The 23820-nt window shown below is 39.0% G+C and overlaps 1 protein-coding gene across 1 annotated transcript in view; it reads right to left on the reverse strand.

Annotated features, from left to right (window-relative positions):
- LOC139152442 (uncharacterized) overlaps positions 1–20173 on the reverse strand; it is a 100265-nt gene extending 80092 nt beyond the window's left edge. Inside the window, exon 1 of the mRNA XM_070725550.1 lies at positions 19932–20173. The gene's annotated coding sequence lies outside the window, so the exon portion shown is untranslated. The remainder of the gene's footprint in view (positions 1–19931) is intronic.
- Positions 20174–23820: the final 3647 nt, after the last annotated feature.

Raw genomic sequence — 23820 nt, forward strand, 5'->3', positions numbered from 1 at the left:
TGTATAGAGAGTTACGTTCAGAGGGATTTGAGATCCATTCTGATTCTACTAGGTCCTTAAACTGCGCACGCTCCACTCGCAATAAATCACTTTCGATAGTTGAACGTAAACATCACTAGGAATATATCATCTTAATCACCTGATTAGGCTCTGCTGTCGTACATGTAACTCAATCAATCTCACTAATATATGTTTGCGGAGAGCGAACGTGCGACACTTAAAAACGGACACATCTAAACATCTCTCTCTCTCTCTCTCTCTCTCTCTCTCTCTCTCTCTCTCTCTCTCTCTCTCTCTCTCTCTCTCTCTCTCTCTGATGATCTTCATCCGACGAGGTACTGTAAGACACTGGACATAATTAAATTTGGAATGAGTTCGTGCCCAGTAACGTCTTTCATTATACCCATTACAATGTTTTCAAGTTAAGCATGGAACGTTCAACTTTCTATGCTACATAGCGATTTTAACCCTTTGAGTGCTTCAATTTTTCCCGTCAGTGCAACCTTTTTGTTAATTTTTATGAATTTTTCCGTTATTTTTTATATAATTTTTGACGGAATGGACATCACATTTCATTGATTACACTTTTTCGTCAAAATTTTGGCAAAAGTATGAAAAAAATTGACTAGGGTATATTCTATAAAAGCGACAAAATTGATTTTGGCGCTCAAAGGGTTAACCAATAGAATGTAGGAAAGCTTCAGAGCTGACACAAGCCATGTTTGTCTAAAAGTTCTTTTTTCTGTTATTTGTGGTCCTTACATTTCTATTTATCTATATCTCTAATATTCTGACTTGGCAGCGATGGAAAATCTTCATCTGTCCTTCGTTTTAAAACAGCTTACGTTGTAGTCTGTCTCTGCGATATCTCTGTCTCTGTCTTACCCACGTCGATATCAAAATTGCCATCTGTCAGTCCAGCCGTTTTCTTTTTTTCGATGAATGCACTGTATGTTTACCCACTACAATTCATATTACGCTGTACGTTCCGTCCACCCCCGGCATGCAAAAATGTCCAGTGGCGCGCATACAGGTACATTTGCCGTAGCATTTCACGACATCCGTGACACAAACCAACTCAATCAACTACTCCGGGCAGTAAATGAACTTGCGCACGATGAGATTAAACGTAACGATGAAAATATGTTTCCTATATAACTACATGAATGATGCATGGAGTACGTGGGCGCCTCAGATGACAACGATCTATCAGATTAGAGTCGCCACGGACACTTGTCTCTTTACAAGATAATATTAGTTTCCATACGAAAACAAAATTACTAGCTTTATATACAAAAATTCAATGGACACTACGTAAGCGGCAATACAGTTATCATGCAATTGAATGGATAGTGCTGCACTAATTTTGAAGTGAAGGATATTTAAACCAATGTGCAGTTTTGTCTCAGTGATATCGGCGTTCCTAATGTACATTTCCTGTTAAAGGAAGATGTAAGATCAAGCATTAACCTGACACAGCAATTCACGAGAAAATTAATTTTACATCACAACATGGATTAACTGCCGGCAGTATCCACGCTTCGACATCTTTCAGCCAAAATTTCGCATTTTGTCAAATTTATGCAATGCCATGATTTTTTTTTTATTTCATAAATCAAAGTCATTTTATGTTCAAAGCGGGAACAACTTCAGAAATGAAATAAATTTTTATGCGCAACCTTCTTGACATATACGCATCTTTCCCGCCGATCACGCACGATATGTGTTCACACGTAAAACCGCGCGTACAGGATGGTGATCGGCCTCGTTCAGGAACATGTTGTTTCCGTCTTCAGATGATAAAAATGTGTTTCTCTTAATTTAGTGGAGAATGGGTCGTGAGTCCGTTCAGCGCGCATGCGTGTTTTTGACAGATCTCTATGCTGGCGTTATGGTAGCACAGCCATAGTAACATGTGGTGATGCAAAATTGCGTTTGTTAAGACAGTATGCGACCAGGTGAAAGATATTTGAGCTCTAAAATTTTTACAATACCTTTCTGATCAACCACTTGTGTGGGTTCAGTTTGAAGACTGTGAAGTAAATAAAGCTTTATCAGGCTTATTTTTGTAAAAATCAAAAATTTGGATTTTTTCTCACAGAGTTAACACAGAGATGGCAGCCATTTTAACTTCAGATATCGGTAAATTTAATGCACTTTGTTCCTCAGGTACCAAAATTTGCATGGTGACCCCTGATGTTTATTCTTGATGTTGAATGAGATTTATGGAAAGTTCCCTTAACGAAGATTTTAAGTCTTTTAGTTTCGAGGCAAATGCTGTCTTCAGTGTAAACAATGGTAAGTATAATAGGAAAATTCTTGAAAATAGGGCAGGGAATACAACCTGAGGCAACCAGACGGAGTCACGCTAGACGTAGGAGAACAGGCAGATACTTATCAGTTTAGCTAGGCGCATTCGGCAGGCGATGAGACTATAAATACACTGCACAGACTACACAATCAGATAAAAGTACATACAGACAGAAATGCAAACAGGCAGACTATTTTACGGGCAAATAGACAATAACGGAAAACAATAACAAGAACATCACAAAGCAATAGACGACTAGTAGTGATCGGTTGGTTGCAATCAAATCATTTACGCATAGCCAGACAGGCAGACGACCCGATAGACACACAGACATATCAATATGATGTGACAAAGACTATTTATCACTGTTGTAAGCATAATTATATACAGCAGTACTATGCTACGCAACATCATTTTATCAGCAAGGTTAAGGTTGCAGAATTTATTTTTTATACAAAACGAACGAACAAGATTATCGTTAGCAGTTACTATATGATAGTCAAATCTTAACCTCAGTCCCGCTTATATTGATGCCGGGACATGAAAGACAACCTTAATGAGCAGAGGGGTTCCTCACTGCCTCACAGATCATTTAGTCACGATGAGACGTGCGCAGTGCTGATCGTATAGTTTCATACATTCTCAGTTCACTGTTTCTGGGCTATATAGAGACAGGAGACGGCTTTATATCGAGGTATAGTTGACAATTTTTTTTCAGAAACTAATGATTATCAAATAAACAATTTTACTCCTATCAAGGATTATCCCCAGAAAGGGAAGAGCTGGAAATACGTTCAGGTGAGGTGTCACTGATGACAGACAAGTTTCAACATATTATCGTCGGTTAATAGATCATACCATACTGTTCATTCACAGGACGAGATCTTGCGTGGCTTTGGTGATTAACACGGTGTTTCTTTGGATACAAGACATACGCCGCATTAGTACAGGGTCGATAATCTTAGTTGAACCATAGAGAAAACACACTGCCATCCAAAACTTGAACAGTTTGGGACAGATGGCAACTGGCCGGTACGTTTGATATCAGAGCCTCGTGAACTCTCGTAGTGACGTAAAATATGTCTGTACAAGCATGATTTCTTACGAGCAGTGCAAACGGTCCCTGTGCAATTGTTATGTAAAATATCTATTCATAAGACATTCATTTTTTTCAGGTGTTCAGACGCTATGTCCCTTTCTTTTTTCCCGCCATTTTATCCAGGCTATGTGATTTTCTGATCTCAAAGTAGCCGAAAGAGAGAGAATTTTGTATCTAACTACGACCAGGTGAGAACTATCAATTATTCTCGTCAGATGCACTGATAGACCTCTTTTTAGTTAGGTAAAAGCGGATCGACATGCAGACAGTCCATACAATATCCACGCACAGCTGAGCAGCAACGCCTTCATTAAAATGTCTACAAATCTAAAGGTCACCAAACGAGACATCTTTGAATGTGAAATGTTTCGAAACAGCTAATGAGAAAGCAAATTTTGGAGTCAGCTGGTTGTTGCCCTAACTCTGTGCTGTATGCTAGTCGGTTCGCCGAGTACATCCGAGGGTATTCGGAACGTGACGATCGGAGAAATCGATATCCCCGACTATGTCTGTTCTGACAAGTCAAAGCGGACAGTAAATGTTCAAAGAATTGTTGGAATTCTCACAGCACAAGCCTCATTACGCGACGTTTGGGTATCAAAATTTGGCACCAATTGATATGGTACAGAGGGTGAACTTTCATTCATCAGTCATACCATGGAGGTAGCAGCTACCTCCATGGTCATACGGACGGACTTTATTAGATTGGTGAAATCGCTCCAAGCGCATTCAAGTCTTTGAATTGGGAAATGTGGAGTCAAGACTTAGGCACTACTCGCTTATTAAATTCCGATGAAATTTTGATAAAAAGAACTGCAAGCGAATTCGTGTGTTAAATGTCGTCCGTCGCCGTAGAGCATGAAACGGAAAAGAATACACCAGTCTGAGTGTGTTGTTTCCGAACAGGTTTTAGGGAGTAGACTCCATTTTGACTCAACGTATCGGAGAAACATGGCGACAATTGAATTGGCGCGGAAGAGAACACAGGCGGCAGTTTATCCAATTTACCTAAAACTTCCCTGTAATGAAACTGTTGTCAGGGGATACATTGAGAGGTGACATAAATAACAAGGTCTGTGATGAATTGGTGTCGTTTATCGCGTATAGTCGGCACCTGCGAATTGCACTTTAACAATTTACCGTATTACTGCCACCGGCCACGCTTTTATTTCATAACATTTAAACCTTTGATCAACGCACCAAAGAAAACAGTAATAGACTGTCCAGTGTGGCATTGTGTACAGCGCACTTCGTGATTAAAGGACGATAGCTTTAACTTTTGACAATACCTTCATTAGTTTTGTCCTTCAAAGCAAATACATTTTCTAATTCTTCTTTCAAAATAACGTTGAAACATAAAGTACAGTAACAAGCCTATCAATGCGACCAGAAAAAATAACTACGATTTTTAAATAGTTGAATTATTAGAAAATTAACAACTAAACCAAAATAATTTCAGTGATTGAATGAGGGATTTCATTTCAACTTTTTTGAGACGTCATAAGTGATATGCTTACCATCATGGATGAATGAAACATATAAGTGTGACTTTCCTGAAGTCTTGACTCAGACAGTCTGTGCTGTAATTGTATTGTTCTGTGTATTTTATCGAAAATAACATGTTCAAAACAGCTTGTCATGATTGGTTAGTCGAATTATTAGAGATTGAGAAGTCCAAACTTCCATCGGTGGTCCAACTGATAAAGGTAAAATAAAATGTTTTGAGGAAAAAATAGGGTGTCTGAATTAATAGGGCTTTTACAGTATAAGCGGTGATAACACCATTCACTGTGTTCATTGGGCGATGCAAATATTGACAAATAAATTTTAACCCGGACTAAAATCATTGGTCATTATATTGTTACGTGCAGAGAAAACTAACAAAAGGGTGAACTCAGCAGTTAATGTTTAAACAAAATTTATTACAAAAATAAAACTAATTGCTAAGTCAGGGATAGAGTACAAGCTTTAAAAGTGTACAGACTACTTATCTCAGCTGGGACGGCAAAGCTCCAGTCTCAGAGTTGTAACAGTCAGTCGGATGAATGAACAGTCCTTTGGCTTGCAGGCTTGAAGCTGCACAAAGTCCACAGTATAAATCCAGCGTTGACAGTGAAGGTCTTGAAAAGTCTTGAGAATGACTACTGCTGGAGTTTAGTAACACACAAGAGACACGATCCCAAAAGTCTGACTGGAAGCAGTGCACGTCCCTTTTATAAAGGCATATAAGAACAATCTAGAACTTTTATTGACATGCTAATTACTGTTCTAAAATTATCTCTCTTACACAACTAATCAACTTTCCAGAACATTCCAAACATGACTAATTGAATTCAAGGTTGTGAGGTCATTAAGGGCAGTGACCTTGAGAATGTTCTAGACTAATTGAACTCAGGTCATGATGAGTGTGGGGGAAATGACCTACATAACACACCCCCTCTTCAAAAAAAAGAAAATTTTTCAAAGAAAAATCTTTCTTTTACAAATGTAATCTTGAAAAGGATTTAAGTACTCAAATTTTGTTTTACTCTAAAGTAAAATTTCTTGAAAGTGAACAACAATAAACTCTAAATACGAGAGAGACAGTCTGCAATTAAATTGTCTCTGCCTTTGATATGTCTAATGTCAAGATTAAACTCCTGTAACATTAAACTCCATCTTAGCAATCTCTGATTTTTGCCTTTAAATTTCTGCAGAAAAACAAGAGGGTTGTGATCAATATAAACCACTATTGGCTGATTTGAAGAAGTAACATAAACTTCAAAATGCTGTAAAGCTAATATCAAAGATAAACACTCTTTTTCAATTGTAGAGTAGTTTCTCTGGGATTTGTTAAATTTGCGTGAAAAATAGCAAACAGGATGATCTATACCATGACTATCCTCTTGCAATAAACAGCACCAGCAGCCGTATCACTAGCATCTACAGCTAATTTGAATGGCAAAGTGAAATCTGGTGCAGACAACACTGGGGCACTTTGCAGTATGGCTTTAAGTGTATCAAATGCCTGTTGGCATTGCTCTGACCAAACAAACTTTACTTTCTTTTTAAGTAAGTTAGTCAAAGGCTCAGTAATTGTGGAGAAATTTGGACAGAATTTTCTGTAGTAACCAGCCATACCGAGAAAGCGCATCAGTTGTCGTTTGCAGTTTGGTATGGGAAACTTGAAATGGCACTGATTTGGCATCAACAGGTTTTACCTCACCCTGTCCTACAGTATGTCCGAGGTAAGTTACCCTAGCCCAACCAAACTCAGATTTGGCAAGGTTGACAGTCAACATTGCTTTGCTCAGTCTCTCAAAGAACTTCCGCATGAGCTTGATGTGTTCCTCCCAGGTGTCACTATACAGGACGACGTCGTCAACGTAAGCTGCACATCCGTCTAGCCCGGATATGACGTCGTTGATCATCCGTTGGAACGTTGCCGGAGAGTTCTTCATTCCGAATGGCATCACCTTGTACTGGAACAATCCGTCTGGTGTAACAAAGGCGGATATTTCACGAGCACGATCCGTCAGAGGGACTTGCCAAAATCCCTTCAGTAGGTCAAATTTCGTCACGTACTTAGCTTTTCCCACTCGGTCGATGCAGTCATCAATCCTCGGGATTGGGAAAGTGTCTGTCTTTGTTAAAGTGTTGACCTTCCTAAAGTCCGTGCACATACGATAACTGTGATCTGATTTGGGAACAAGTATGCACGGCGAACTCCAGTTACTTTTACTGGGTTCAATAAAGTCATTGTCCAGCAGGTATTTGACTTCTTCCTGGAGATATTTCGCTTTTGTTGGATTCAGTCTGTATGGATGTTGTTTTACAGGCTTACTGTCCCCAACATCAACGTCGTGATAGATGACGTTTGTCCTCGTTGGAACATCTTGAAACAGGTGTTTATATTCATGGAGCAGTTCTTTCACCTGTTGTTGTTGTTCTGGCTGGAGGTGTGCCAACTTTGTAGACTCCAGCTTCTCCAGGATTTCTGAGTTCTGAAGCTTGACCGAGCCCAGCTTTGAGTTTAGAGTATTTTCACTCAAGTCAGTTTCAGTATCACTATCTTCATAATGGCCAGAACTGACTGTACCGACAGGCTTTGTTTTAGTAGGATTATCCCTATCCAAATATGGCTTAAGCATATTTATGTGACATAGCTGTTTTTGTTTTCGCCTGTCAGGTGTTATTATGATGTAATTTAAATCACTCAATTTCTTATCAATTAGATATGGCCCAAAGTAACGAGCATGGAGTGGTTTGCCAGGAACCGGAAGCAGAACAAGAACTTTTTGACCTGGTTCAAACTTCCGTTTTGAGGTGTTTTTATCGTATTTGGTTTCATTGACTGCTGAGATGACTCAAGATTTTCTCTGGCTAATTCACATGCTTTAGAGAGTTTTGTACGAAAATCTGACACATATTGCAAAATATTCAGACAATCATCATCGTCTGATAGGAATTTCTCTTTAACGAGCTTAAGTGGGCCACGGACTGTATGTCCAAATACAAGCTCAAATGGGCTAAAACCAAGAGACTCCTGAATTGACTCTCTAACAGCAAAGAGCAGAAAATGAATTCCTTCATCCCACTGCTTCTCAGTGTCAAAACAGTAGGTCCTAATCATGTTTTTCAAAGTTTGATGAAATCGCTCAAGAGCACCCTGACTTTCTGGATGATAGGCGGAGGACCTATACTGTTTAATGCCTAGCTGATCCATTACTTGTTGAAAAATACCAGACATAAAGTTGGAGCCTTGATCGGACTGGACACATTTAGGGAGGCCGAATAAAGTGAAAAATTTGACTAAAGCTCTCACTATAGTCTTTGTCTTTATATTTCTCAGTGGTATGGCTTCGGGGAACCGAGTTGATGTACACATAATTGTCAACATGTACTCATTTCCTGATCTTGTTTTTGGTAGGGGCCCAACACAGTCTATTAGTATCCTACTAAATGGTTCTTGAAATGCAGGAATTGGCTGTAAAGGGGCCTTTGGAATGGTCTGATTTGGCTTTCCTACCATTTGACATGTGTGACAATGTTTACAGAAATGTGCTACATCCTGCCTGAGATTAGGCCAATAAAAGTGACTGAGAATTTTATGATAAGTTTTCCTGACTCCTAAGTGACCAGCCCAGGGCGTTTCATGGGCCAGGCGCAATATTTCAGCACGATAGGGCTTTGGAACCACAATTTGATGTTTTATAGCCCAATCGTCATCAACCAAAACATCTGGAGGTCTCCATTTACGCATGAGAATACCAGACTTTGTATAATAGGAAACAGAGCTATCTGAAGTTTTACCTTCATCATCTACCCTGTCAAACAAAGACAAAATATCTGGGTCTTTGTGTTGTTCTGCAATGAGATTTGATCTAGAAAATGTCTGACTTTGGTCAGCAGAAGTTTTACTGGAAGTTTCAAATCCACGAGGGATAACAGAATGATCCGTGTCAAACACCTGACTGAGAAAGGTGTCATTTAAGTCAACATCTGTGACATTATTTTTGAGAGTATTTTGATTCTCGGAAGTTTTCTTTGACATGGCTCGAGTAATGGCACATGAAGGAAATAAATCGGGTATCTCTTGTTCAATTGGCTCTGGATCCTGATCTAAACTAGGATTATCAGTCACAAGTGGATTAGTAATGACCTTGTCCCCAGCAAGGTCGTTTCCAAGAAGAAGGTGAATCCCTTCAAAAGGCAAAAAAGGCCTAATACCTAAAGCCACAGGTCCAGAAACAAAGTCCGAAGACAAATAGACATTATGGAGAGGAACAGGAATGTAGTCATTACAATCTACCCCCTTAATAAGAACTTTAGAACCTGAAAATGACTTTTCAGAAAACGGCAGGGTATCTGCCAACAAAAGAGACTGGGAAGCCCCGGTATCTCTTAAAATTTTGACAGGGGTAGCGGAAGAGAAATCACTAGAAAGTGATATAAAACCATTATGAATAAATGGTTCGAAAATACCCATAATGCTATCTTGAGAAGAATTGACCTTGACCTCATTAATTGGGGATAAGAGGGATTTAACCTCAGAAAATGTGTTGCACACATTATTAGGCTCTAATTGAGTTGATGAAGAAATAAAGCCGGTGGGCTTAGATCCACTTTGACCACTTTGACCTTCACGTTTTCTTTTCAATTTGAAACAATCTGACATTAAATGGCCGTCTTTCTTACAATAATTACAAGAAAGTGTACCAAACTGTTTGTCAGAAGGAGATTGAGACTTGGGATCTGATGATGTGGAAGTGTTACTTGAATTTTGTGAACTGTTTTCATTTGATTTCCTACTCTCCTTTGAAAAATTCTTGGATGAAAAGGAGGAGTTAAATTTACCTGCATTGTTTCTGTAGGAAAAGGACTGGGATGGTTTGCTGAGAAATGAAGATTTGTGAGTCAATGAGTAATCATCGGCCAAACGTGCAGCAACCTCCAATGTATCTGCCTTTTGTTCATTGATAAACGTCTTGATGTCACTCCGAATGCACCTCTTAAATTCCTCAATCAAAACAAGTTGTCGTAATTTGTCATAATTCTGACTGACCTTTTCAGAAGAACACCAACGATCAAACAGTTGTTCTTTTGTTCGAGCAAATTCAACATAAGTTTGATCTTTCACCTTCTCACAATCCCTAAATTTCTGACGGTAAGCTTCAGGCACCAACTCATAGCCCTTGAGAATTAATTCCTTCACAGAATCATAATTTGAAGCCTGCTCTACTGACAACTGAATGTAAATTTCTCTGGCTTTACCCACCAAAGCACTCTGCAAAAGCATAGACCAGGACTCCTTAGGCCAATTCAGACTCTGAGCAATTTTCTCAAAATGAAGGAAATATTTATCAACATCCTTTTCTTGGAAAGGGGGGACTAACCTGAAATGCTTAGTGATGTCAAAACCGTGTGAAGGGAAGGATTTTCCTGACTGTCCAAGCTCTAAACGTTTCATTTCTAATCTTTCCTGCCTATCTTTCTCTCTCTGTCTTTCTTCCATTTCTAACTGCATTTGTATTTTTTCTTTTTCTATTTGTAATTCTAGTTTCTTGATCTCCAAATTTGTCTGCATTTCTAATTCTAATTTTCTGAGTTCAGAGGTAGACTCGGGCTCATAATCTTTCAGGGTGGATTCCTCAAATTGGCCTAAATCAACTAGATGTTTGGCAATACGGTACTGTATTTCCCTCTTGCGCATAGATCTTTTGACTTCTACTTTAAGGAAATTGGCCAGTGTTATGAGGTCGTCTTTTCTGAGGGAATCAAATGTGTCCTGATCAAGGTCATCCATTTCCTCTGGTTTAAATTCCGCCATGATTAAATTTCGCTGAGTTCACAGTATACAGTAGTTTTAAAAAGGCTGGCAAAATGTTGTCAAACGGCTCAAAATGTTCGTCTCCCGGACGAGCCCCCAATTGTTACGTGCAGAGAAAACTAACAAAAGGGTGAACTCAGCAGTTAATGTTTAAACAAAATTTATTACAAAAATAAAACTAATTGCTAAGTCAGGGATAGAGTACAAGCTTTAAAAGTGTACAGACTACTTATCTCAGCTGGGACGGCAAAGCTCCAGTCTCAGAGTTGTAACAGTCAGTCGGATGAATGAACAGTCCTTTGGCTTGCAGGCTTGAAGCTGCACAAAGTCCACAGTATAAATCCAGCGTTGACAGTGAAGGTCTTGAAAAGTCTTGAGAATGACTACTGCTGGAGTTTAGTAACACACAAGAGACACGATCCCAAAAGTCTGACTGGAAGCAGTGCACGTCCCTTTTATAAAGGCATATAAGAACAATCTAGAACTTTTATTGACATGCTAATTACTGTTCTAAAATTATCTCTCTTACACAACTAATCAACTTTCCACAACATTCCAAACATGACTAATTGAATTCAAGGTTGTGAGGTCATTAAGGGTAGTGACCTCGAGAATGTTCTAGACTAATTGAACTCAGGTCATGATGAGTGTGGGGGAAATTACCTACATAACAGTATTCATACAGAACAATTGAAAAATTGAACCCTTGGTATTTTGAAACGATTTTTAGAAAATCCGCAAAATACATTCAGCGATAAAACTTACTGAGTTTTACAAGAAATGAATTCTTTGAGACATCAGTCAGTGTACGTATCTTCAAGCTTTCCTTTACGAAATCATAACATTTTCACAGGTCCCACAAAGAAGAACGCTACCATTCTGACAAATGAGACCAACTTGGCGATCTTCCTTACGTGTGTTGCGAAAGTCCAAGATAGGCTGTTCTTCAATCTTTACTTTCTTCATTCTTTCATTCTTTCATTTTCCTTATCAAGTTTAAACTGCACAATGTTGTGAAGTCAACAATCCGTTTGATCTTAAGAATGCAATGACATTTGTCCGGAGGTGCTCAGAGTATACGATCATGCCAAAGTTTCATTTACTGTGTTCGGGGGTTTACTGTTGCTATTGTGACGCAACTTAAACGAGTGTTTTGTATTGTAATATGCAGTCAGCATGAATTTCGTAGATGTGTGTCGACTACCTGCATGTAAAACTAACAGTTGCGTAACACTCTGTCTGGTAAATCAAAAAAGTGTAAGTTGTGGAACCCAGGATTTATCAACAGACATCTTATCATCGATAGGCGTACGGTGGATAAGAAACACACATTTTCATCGAAGGTTTTCTGATCAAGCTCACGTCGCTGACCATGCGTGGCCGTTCCATCGAGTAAAATCACGCAAAGGATCAAATTACATACACGCAAGAAAGGAACCGTATGTCTTTTATGATAGTTAAATAGACAAACTGCTGTTCAAGATTCTTCCTATAGTAAAGAGATTTAAATATAGACTACACAGTCAGACACACAGGTCATGAAATTAGGGTGATGTTTTACTTGAATCTTAAAGTGACATTATCTGTAACTTTTGACTAATTTTTCACTACTCTGTTTCAATGTATCAACTACAGAATTTTACTATAATCCGATCATCATGACCAATGCCCGGTGTCCTGCTTGCCAACACAGCCTGTATACGTAAAATGACAATTGTTATTGTTGATAAATGTACTCTAGTCCGGACCTGAATACAAATTATACAGATTATACTCATATAGGATATATTCATGAGCTAAATATTAGGAATGTCTCCATGGTTCAGGGATTCAAACCAGAAACGGCAGATGATACACAGAACAAACAAAATATAAAAATGACCAAAGTTACAGCTAATGGATCTTTAAGGTAGTATGCGCCTCGAAAGTGAAATACTCAAACTTTTGCTCAAACTTTCATCAGGGAATACATTAATTATCTCTTTCAAATTCAAGAATAAAAATCGGGGGTTACCATGCAAATTTTGGTACCAGAGAAACAAATTACACAAGATTTACCGATATTTGAAATTCAAAATGGCCGCAATCCATATGTTAACTCTATGGAGAAAAATCGAATTTTCGTTTTCCGAAAAACTAAGCCGGTTAAAAGTTTTGTTACAACAAGTGCTTTAAAATGAACCCCCACAAGTGGTAGATCAGGAAAGAATTGAAAAAGTTTGAGAGTCAAAAATATCTGTCCCCGAAGCGCATTCTGCCCTAATGCATGCAGAACGGTCAATATTTGTTTAAGCTAAGCATCTTGTATTGGAAATTAAATACGTTTATCTTGCTATTGAAACAGCTAAGGGGACGGCTGTATATTACTGGACATGCACAATTTATGCTACCTCGTAAAAAACAATAGTAAATGTCATCCTGTCCATTTCATCATAAATTGAAATAATCAGTCTGTGAATTTCCTGAAGTGGTAAGTGATTGCACTCATTTTACACAATTTTGCATTCGTTTGATCGTGGCAGAGGTGGAAATCAAGCTGTTTATTATGTTTCGAGAGATATCGCAAGATGTTTAATGGAAGATATCCGAGAAGTCTCTATGTCAAATGGTATTGAAATCTGTAAACAGTTTATTTTATGCTGTGATTTTGTTGGGTATTTTTGAAGGCAGTCGGAGAAAAGGCCAACAGAGTGTATAATATACGTCATAAATTACATTGGACGAATATATATATATATATATATATATATATATATATATATATATATATATATATATATATATAATATATATATATATATATATATATATATATATATATATATAAATATATACATAATGTAGGCCTCCGGCCCTTAACTTGATCATAATAATAGCAAGTTTGCTGTTTACAAAGATTGAATTGTGAACAAGAAAAATATATGATTAGTAATAGATTACTAATGGGGGAATTAATTTATGTAAAGCGCGTAGAAAAGACTTGTAACATTTTATTAAAACTCTATAGAAGTATACTTTTGTATTTAAAAGTTTTTTGTCGGTAACTAAATGCTGCAAGATGTCCTCAGTCTCCTAGCGGTGTGTCTCCGACACAGCACACCTGTTTTGGCTTAGCCAACGACAAGTATTGTTAGTTTCCGTCAAGTAAGTCAATTCTGTTACAAGGGTACGCTGATCTAAATTCGCGTATCGATTATACCCGTGGTGGGGTTATTTCTCTATGAAATGTCCATCTCAAATGTAATTGAGGCATTATCATCCATGGCTTGCAATCATCATTGCGATCCATTTTTGATCATCCAGATTTTGTGAATTGTTTGATGTGAGATAGCCGAAGTTAATGATGTTTTTCATTTTATTAGCAAGTTACCTTCAGATGGTCATGTTAAACCGTTAGGCGTATTTCAAACAACTGGCATAACTAGGTACATTTCCATTTTCTCCCACAATTCACGTGATCGCTTCACTGAAAGTAGGCCAAACATTGCCTTGGCATGTCATACAACATTGTCATAATCGCCTACAGTGAGGTTCACTGACGTGTGTATTCATCTAAAGAAATTCAAAACCCTTAAGCGCGTCGCGCGGGGTAATCGCAAATAACCTTGTCAGCGGATTGACACTCGAAAAGTGCGAATCATATATTAATTTAGAGCTTTTCACATCTCTACTCAAAGGCTTGAGGCATAAGTTTTCCATAGTTAATACCTTGTTCATAAGAAATATCCCCAGGCGCTATTAATTGCAGCGTGCCCTGCAAGGAGTATGTGATTAAGAAAATCGTACGGCTAACTTCAAAAGATGGATGTCTGTAAGCAATATTCAATGGGTCTTTCTGCGATGCAGATATGAATGTCTTTCCGTTTGTCCTTACTTTAATACTGTGTAGGCATGTATGCATGATTTGTGAACGTCACTCTGACTTGTCTAGCTCAAGTTCAACAGGTAAATGCTGAACTTTGATGGTGACAGTATTACTCTGATCACTGAATATTCCTTACGCATCTATCTATCTATCTATCTCTCTATCTATCTATTTATCTATCTATCTATCTATCTATCTATCTATCTATCTATCTATCTGTCTATCTATCTATCTATCTATCTATCTATCTATCTATCTATCTATCTATCTATCTATCTATCTGTCTGTCTGTCTGTCTGTCTGTCTGTCTGTCTGTCTGTCTATCTATCTATCTATCTATCTATCTATCTATCTATCTATCTGCCTACTTACCTACCTACCTACCAACCAACCTTCTAGGACCCATGGTCTAAGTTTTGTAACAAATAATGCCGATATCAAAGAGAATTAAAACAGCAATATTATTTTCAAAAGGTTCATCATGCGCACGTCACTGCGACATCAATCAATCTATCTATCTATCTATCTATCTATCTATCTATCTATCTATCTATCTATCTGTCTGTCTGTCTATCTATCTATCTATCTATCTATCTATCTATCTATCTATCTATATATCTATCGACAATATTCAACCAACACACCCCCTACAATATAATTGACTGCATTCAAGTCGCCTCGAGCAAGAACACGACCACTATTTACGCCTAAGAAGGGTCTCATCAACAGAGCTGCACCCGACCATATTGACGGACTCATGTGCTACAAAGGAGAAATCTTTGAATTCTACCCACCTTATAATTAATAAAATCTACCCATCTATCTATGCGCAGCCGCCTACTTGCAACCCACATATGCATGGAGTAAACTTTTTGCTTATCAACTAACCTACGGGGACTTGCATTGATTATCCCGCTCGGTACTCGAATGCGAGGCCGATCTCACATTTCTCTATCTTCAAACCTTACATGTACCTTGGAGAACCCGTTGCCAAGTTTGTTTCTGTGTTTGTTTGTTTGTTTGTTAACATCCAATTACATTTTTCTAACCACGTTGGTTACTTATTTCTTGATTTGCCTCCTTACCATATCAAATCATGTACGATATGCCAATGTTTATGGTATGTTTTTCCTACTCTAGTCCTCCATTAATGTATCATTTTCGTAACAGCGGTGATCAGAAGCTGGTGACCATGGAAACAGCGTGGCGTGATATTAAACATCATTGCCATTCTCATCGTTATCATTATGAGTATCATCATCATCATCATCATCATCATCATCATCATCATCATCATCACATCATAGGTACGTCAGTAAGTTGTAGTGTCAGCAATCGGTATAGCTGTTACCGTCATACATAGAACATAACATCACAATAAACCCACTGTGCTCTATATCAAAACAATGTCTAGCCACACAACACAACACGTAGCAACACAATTATGCGATCACACACTAATGTCGTTTTCAGAAAAGAGAAACTTACTTTAAAAATGACTCCCGAGTCAGATGACCGTGAGAACACTCTAACGGGATGCACAGACTGAAAAAATTGAAGCCTAAAGATCATAAAATGGACGCCGCCTATATGCTTGTTGAAATTATTTGCGCCAATACAATATGGCCTTGGACACGACATGTGCATCATTCATTTCTAGAAAGTGTTGAAAATAACTTGATAAATAACCATCAATTACTGCGTAATTCAAGAAAATAATTTTACAATTCAATTAGGAAGGATTGGTGTCGATGTGGCCTGTACTTTCTGGTTACACGACCGGTGGCTGAGCTTTAAGTTTTCTGGCATGTATTAGTTTTACAAACAGAAAGATCGACAAGCAGACTATTACGGTTATTTTGAGGGATGTTATAACAGAATAAAGTTTCTCAGTAAAATGTTGATCGACGATAAATTCCTCATTTTCTAAAGTGCTTGCGAGGCTGATTTGCAGATATTTGTGTTATTGCAACGAAGATCATCGCAAGGTTCAAGTGCGAAGATAACCCCGCAACTGATGTGAATTTTTTCTTTAAAATCTAAAAGATTCTTCAAAAAAATTGATCTGGTAACTGTGGATACATAGGTATCTGTCACCGCAGGGATGGAAATGCAGGGTAGAAGCATGTCAACGCTGCCATGATGGTGCTAAGTGTAAATGTTACTTTTTGATAAGGAGTAAAACGCAATCGCTAAAGTGAATGAAAAGTGAGAATAGCCTAATAACATTCTGCCATTGTCTGATCTTGAAATTACCTAGGTCAATTCAATTCATTACGCTGCAAAGAAATCGGATTGCGGTAGATAATACCTGCTTTTAGTTACTGCGTCCATTAGATGTTATTGTAAGTTAAGTGTTTAATGGATGTAGGTGTTCCCATGCATGCATGTGCGTGTGTCTGTATGTCTGTCTCTCTGCCTGTCTGTGTATGTGTCTATGTCTTGCATGTGTATATAAATAAATAAGTATATAAAATAATTCTATTATAGCTTTTCGATACCGGTGAATTTGGTGACGCCATGCCCTCAGATTATTACTGATGGTATCTGATAATCAAGCATTGTGGCCAAGATGTTTTCTTCATCTGCAAATTCACCTGCCTTGCCAAAACAAAAACTATGTATGTGTGTATGTGCGTATGTGTGTATGTATGCACGTATGTATGTAAGTAACAATAAGAGCAACAAATGACATAAAATATTGACAATGTCACCATGTTCCATATGTATGCTGTACGTGGGTAGGTAAGTAGGTTATATGTTAATGTAAATGCAGTAATGATCCGCGTCTCATAGCTCGTCAAAGTTGATTTTCGGTCTCGTGGGCTTACTTCGCCAAGATTTGCTCAAATTACGGAAAAAAATAACGACTTTGTCTGTAAGTAAGTTCACACACCTAAATATATGTATCGGTAATCCATTTGTGCGGAGACAGTCAGATGTTTATCTGGGCATAGCAAGGACACAGAGATGCGCATGACCGCGTCAATCCCATAAAACCAGCGAAACCTTCTAACTGTGGTTGACGGAGCGGCGTCATTCACAGCCGACGGGGGCGACAACTCGTGGACATTTCGATCGCTCGTACGAAATAATCGTGAACGGGGAATAAAGAGGGATACTAATGCTGGCTGTCCTTCAACATGTCATCAGTTGTAACTCTTTCCCTGTAAGTTCTCCCATACATTATATTTGTCCTGTAATCCATTACATGTTCAATCCTATACCCTGACCATAATAAGGTGTGCTGTTTACAACACGCTGTAGCTATTAGCAAAAACACTACTGCGGACCCGATAACCTTTGCAGAAGGTTAAATGCTGCCTTCAGTTATCCACTGAAGCAATAGGACCTGATATATACTGACCCAAGACTTTTAACAAGTATCGCTGTGGGCAGAACGTCCAGGAAATTACAGACTGCTAAACGAGGCACAGATGAGTACGTATGAGAGAAAACGAAGAAAGATCAGAGAGTGTGACACTGCAGCACTCTGTAAATTGCCGTGCAAAAATAAAATACGATTGTGCGAATACCCTCCGTGATCCGTTACGCTGGCAAACACTTCAGAACGACGTTTACGAGAAATACTTGAACAGAAACAGTTCATTTAGAAGACGAAAAATGAACTACAATTCTGAGGCGAGATTACCTCATCGAAGCAGAGTATTGCCGTCACTACGCTAAGAGCAATTCTCATGAAATCAGCAAACGAAGTACCTGGACGAGTGACAATCGACTTTAAGGAAAAGCGGATGGACAATGTAATCTTGTGAAACACTAGAACTTTTGCTGACAGAAACGTACGACCGATAAACCAATCGATGAACCAATGAACCAAAGAACAATACATAGATACATACATACATACAAAATACAAACATACACACACGTACGTACGTACGTCCATCCATCCATCCATCCATACATACATCCATACATACATACACACATACATACATACATACACACACACACACACACACACACACACACACACACACACACGTACGTACGTACGTACATACATACATACATACATACATACATACATACATACATACATACATACATACATACATACATACATACATACATACATACATACACATTTGCAAGTTTAATAATAGTGAGTGTTCACAGAATTCGTTTATAATTGTTTCAAATCTCCACTTTCTCCTCCAGTACTAGCTAGTTATTTGAGAAAACGAGGAACCCATACCCATCCCACCCCACCAATCCATGTATCACGTTCCATGATAATTCCACAGTCTTCGAATGAGAACATCACTTGACACCAGAATAGGGCGATATGACCGCAGATATTGTACGTTTAACTCCAATTGGACGACACGTTCAACTTCAAAGTGGACGATATGACGCACCGTTAGCGTCAGTATTTCCTTTGTTAGAGATATATTTTAAACTATGCGGGGCACGGCCATTCGCGACTATGAATACAACATTTCATCGCACCCGTCAACTCATAAAGAGCCGCCATGCAGAAATAATCGATAACGATGAACACAACACCGGCTACCCTATCGATAGAAATCTGCCTTTGGCGCCGAGTGTAAAGGACGGTTCTGTTTGTCTATAAAACGTTATTGTGTAAATTACACGTACGCTGCTTGTAAATTGCTCTGTTTATGCGATGAAATTTGACGCAATCTAATTTTCTCCGCCGCGTTTACTTTCACTGTTCTGCGGATTAGTCGGTCTGATGCTGATCGTATGTCGACGAGCTAATCTGATTTGTGCCGATTGTGGCTAAGTGTGGCGCAAAATACAACCCTGCTTTTGAATAGGACTGTCCTGATAAAAAAAAAACCCAGCGTGACATGAAACGGCTTGCAGGGTTCACCCATCCGAAAATGTGTTTCAAAATACCACGTCGGCGATCAATTACACCTTGCAAATTGACGGAATAGCAGCACAAAATCTCAAATGTTGTGGAAGGCTACACACACGTATACCTAATTAACTCTCCTTAAGTTCACATCCACTAAGCGTATCACGTAGGCCCTCGAAGAGCAGCTTTGGTTTCTTTGAAAGTCAGCAATCTGACCCTCCATGTCTCACTGTTAGAATACCATCCACGTCGAAGTCGAATCTTGCTCACTCCATGTATTGTTCGAATGTTATACCATCTCTTTAATACGGTAGGTATCTCACTCGAAGAATATGGCAAATACACAATGCAATTGACAATGAATCAATCTTTCCTTGTCAGAGTGAATACATTTGCCCCAAAAACTACACCCGGTTCGGGGGATAAAATACATACGTCCCTCATAGGGTGCGAGGCAACGACTGGGTATAATTCAACGGAAGCATGATTACTCACCAGTGTACGGAAAGTCCATAAGTTAAAACATTGTCTGAACCATAAGGAAGTCTATCGGAAGGCTATTTCAGGGACAGGACTGACGCCGACGATGTTCTACTACTGTATACTTGCTTCCTTCCCGGTCATCGAGCCTTAGCTCCATCGAAGGGACAACGCAGAGGCGACGAACAACAATTCCTTCCGCCAAGCCATTCCAGTCGCATTTAAATCAAGCAAATTCAGCCTTCCGACTTCTATTTGCCGTGATTTCAAATTGAGGCTGTCACCATGGAGACTACTCGCAGCCGGGTTTTCATTGGATCGAGCAGAAAGCTTTGAGACGTTTGGTCTAGAAGTGGGAATATGTAATACTGAGGTCAGGCCAACATTTGCTCGTTGTTGTAATAATACCTGTAACTGTCTGTTCTTACTCGATATTGTGTTTCTTCCACAGCCTGGAGTCGAGTCACTGTCTCTCTGTGACAGTCTGTACCATTCTTGTCTACAGCGCTGAATCCACAACCAGATACCGGAAGCGCATGCATACAACAGGCTCTTTGCAGTGAAATTCTGCGTGAATATCTTCTCAAAGACACCTTTAAAGATACCCAATATCTATGACGTGGTGCGGGATGCCGGCCAAAGATATAAAAACATCTGAGTGGATGGAAATAATAGTAAGGCGAAATACTGGTCATGAGCACAATCGGTGACACGTTATTGTGTTCACCACCGTCTATAGGTACAACTTAATCAAGTATTTAAACGCAGTCTTTGAAGTCAGAGCAAAGTAGGCACCGTCACGTTGGCTTTCTGTGTTACTTTCATGAAGTACATGTGTTCATTAGTTGCACGGGGAACTCATGTACTCATTGGCGTTGGTATGCCTTTCAATGTTACACACCTGGAGGAGGATGGCCTTATGTAGCTCGGGATACAAAGTTCAGGGAGCTACCGGAGAGGGTCAGCAGGGTTACTAAATTGAATACGCTTCTTTGAGTCTTTGGAGGGATTACAATGACGCAATCCGAAAATCGTTTCACTCATCATCCCCTGGGGAGTTGTTCTTAACCCACTACAGGCAGCACTGTCAGCAGAGAAAAATGTATTTGATACAAGATTAGGCTCAGTCCTCTGATAATTGAACATATAATTGTCATACTAGTAATTCAAAGATTTAGATTTGTTGTGTTGGAGAAAAGTACACTATTTCAAAACCCGATGTTTCGTGTAAGTTGGGTTATTCAATGTCAATCCTCCTCCTCCTCCTCCTCCTCCTCCTCATCCTCATCATCATCATCATCATCATCATCATCATCATCATCATCATTATCGTCATCATCATCATCATCATCATCATCATCATCATCATCATCATTATCGTCATCATCATCATTATCGTCATCATCATCATCATCATCATTATCGTCATCATCATCATCACCACTGCTATTATGGCTATTTTCACTCTAAAGCATGTCTCGTTCTTAAGATGTCCGTGTCGTTGACACTCCGACCATTAGCACTAGCTACTTTGCTTCAAATTTCAAATTCGTAGATTAATTTGACCGAGGGCGACACTACTTAACAGGCAAGATGTGGCAGGCACGCCTTTACACTAGTATCTGAACATGTCTACCTTCAAGAAGGCGTTTATAATGGAATCTGCGGACAGACCTGGATCTCAATACTGAAGGCAGCGCTATCTTAACACTTGATCGATCTTTAGTCGTAATTAGGCTAGTCAGGGCAGCAGTACGTAAGTGGATACACAGGTTGGATCTACATCGTAACGAGCCATTACGTGTTCAAAATACCTTGAACCAAGTCTAATGCTTTAATGACAATCTAGGAGCTGTTTACAGCTTGTTAGCCTGTTATATACCTCTATATGGGTTTATGTCATTCAGGTCTTTGTCCACGTTCACCTATTCTCCTTTGATGTAACCGTTGGTTTCAGCCGGCTAACGAAGGTTTCCAGGACATGAACATCTCTGAGGGTACCGGGGATACTATATGGCCGTGACAGTGACCATAATGAGAGTGATGACGTCGACGATGATGATGGTGACGGCAACGATAATGAGAATAGATATTGATCATGACGACGATCATGGCTATGATAAATGCCCCAACGGAGGTATAGCTGTCAGGAAATAATTGTGTCAATGGTACACCAAGTTAATGACCCATTGATTGGAGAAACGAAAACAAATATCGTCATTATCAGAGCACAAGTCTTGCAATTACTTCCAAGTAGGCCGAATAAGATGCATTCCTTTTTACCAATTTAATGTAATCAACGATATATTTACACCGCCATTCAACGAAATTATCAAAATGTCGTCCTTGCTTTTCTCAGAGATTGTAGCCATGGTATGCAACAACACTGTGAAATACGCCCTTTCGTCGGGATTTTTGGAGCATGAAATATAAACATCCTAAGAATCCCTGGGAGAACACCCATTCAAGAAAAAAACAACAAAATGTATAGATTCAGATTTAGTAGTTTTGGAGTTATTCTCCTGCAATACTTTAAGTTTCGATTGCGTGCGGGCAGAATTATATCTCCTTTTATAATTCGAACATGTCGTGATGTTGCCATGACCCTCTTCTACTGGCTCATCAGGATTTTCACTTAGCCAAGCCATGAGCCCAAGTCGCTTATCACGTTTGTCAAACTGTTGCAAAGTTTATGTTATCAGGACACAATGAGAGTGTACACACCAGGTATATGTTCTACGGAAGCTTGTGAACGGCGGATATGTAGACATTCGATGACAATCACCATGTCGACTCATCTGGCCTAAGTTTAGACCTACACTTCAGGTTGACGAGTTTCATAATTCCCCATAAAGGTGTCGATATACGACACGGAATGTATGCTGCTAAAATAAATCATGGTCGCTCACACAGGACTGTAACTCTGTCATGACATGGAGGTAGTAGCAGAGACGACCATATATTCTACCTCCATGGCCATGATCGTTACCAAATGGCATTTACATTTCAACTTGACCCCTGGATAAATTCAGTCTAGCGCCAAACGAAGTTAAAGGTAGCCCTACCAATCGTTAATCTTGAAAATTGACCGTGACGTTTTAAAGATTTGCTCATACACTGTCTAGAGAAAGCTCGGATTATTCTCTTACTGGATAAGGAATCAAATTAAGGAATCGAATTATTTGATTTAGAAGAGCGTGTTACTTCCGGTTTACCTACCGATATTTGACATTCAAAATGGCCGCCATTCTCCGTCTTAACTCTTGGGAAAATGTTACATTTCAGACAATCACAAAAATAAGGCAACGAAACTTAGTTTGCTGTAAGACCTTCAAAATGACTCAACACAAGCTAAGAATTTAAAAAAAAATTAAGTGTTCGACATCTATATCCGAGGCGCATTCCACCTCATAATATCACCCCGCCTCTCCACATAGCCCAAATGTACATTTAGAAAGACTAAAGACGTTTATCACGTAAAATCTTCTCCACTTTGGAATTCGGGATCATTACAAACATCTACTGCACTGTACCTTTTTATCGATTTGTCCTCTATCGACTGCATTACATAGCTATTTAGCCCTGAGACGGTCTTCACCTCGTTGGCTGTCATTACTCTGTGTTATAATGTATTTTGTAATTACCCATTTAATTTGAGCTATTCTGTAAATTACGAGTAACTTCATGACTAAGTGATCTAAGGTCAATTTGTTCTTGCTCTTCAGGTTATTTCATGCCACAGTTGTACAAATCGTGATGGATGTAACATCTTCTAACTCGCAAAGGTCTTCGTTACACTGAGGGGAATTCTGTTGTTACGCGGCGATAAAATAACAAGCCCGGCAATCTAAGTATGCGTATTCGTCCACTTAATGAACTTCACAATCCACAGGCGCACATTCGT

This window comes from Ptychodera flava, chromosome 16, assembly GCF_041260155.1.
Source record: "Ptychodera flava strain L36383 chromosome 16, AS_Pfla_20210202, whole genome shotgun sequence".
Lineage (NCBI taxonomy): Eukaryota > Metazoa > Hemichordata > Enteropneusta > Ptychoderidae > Ptychodera > Ptychodera flava.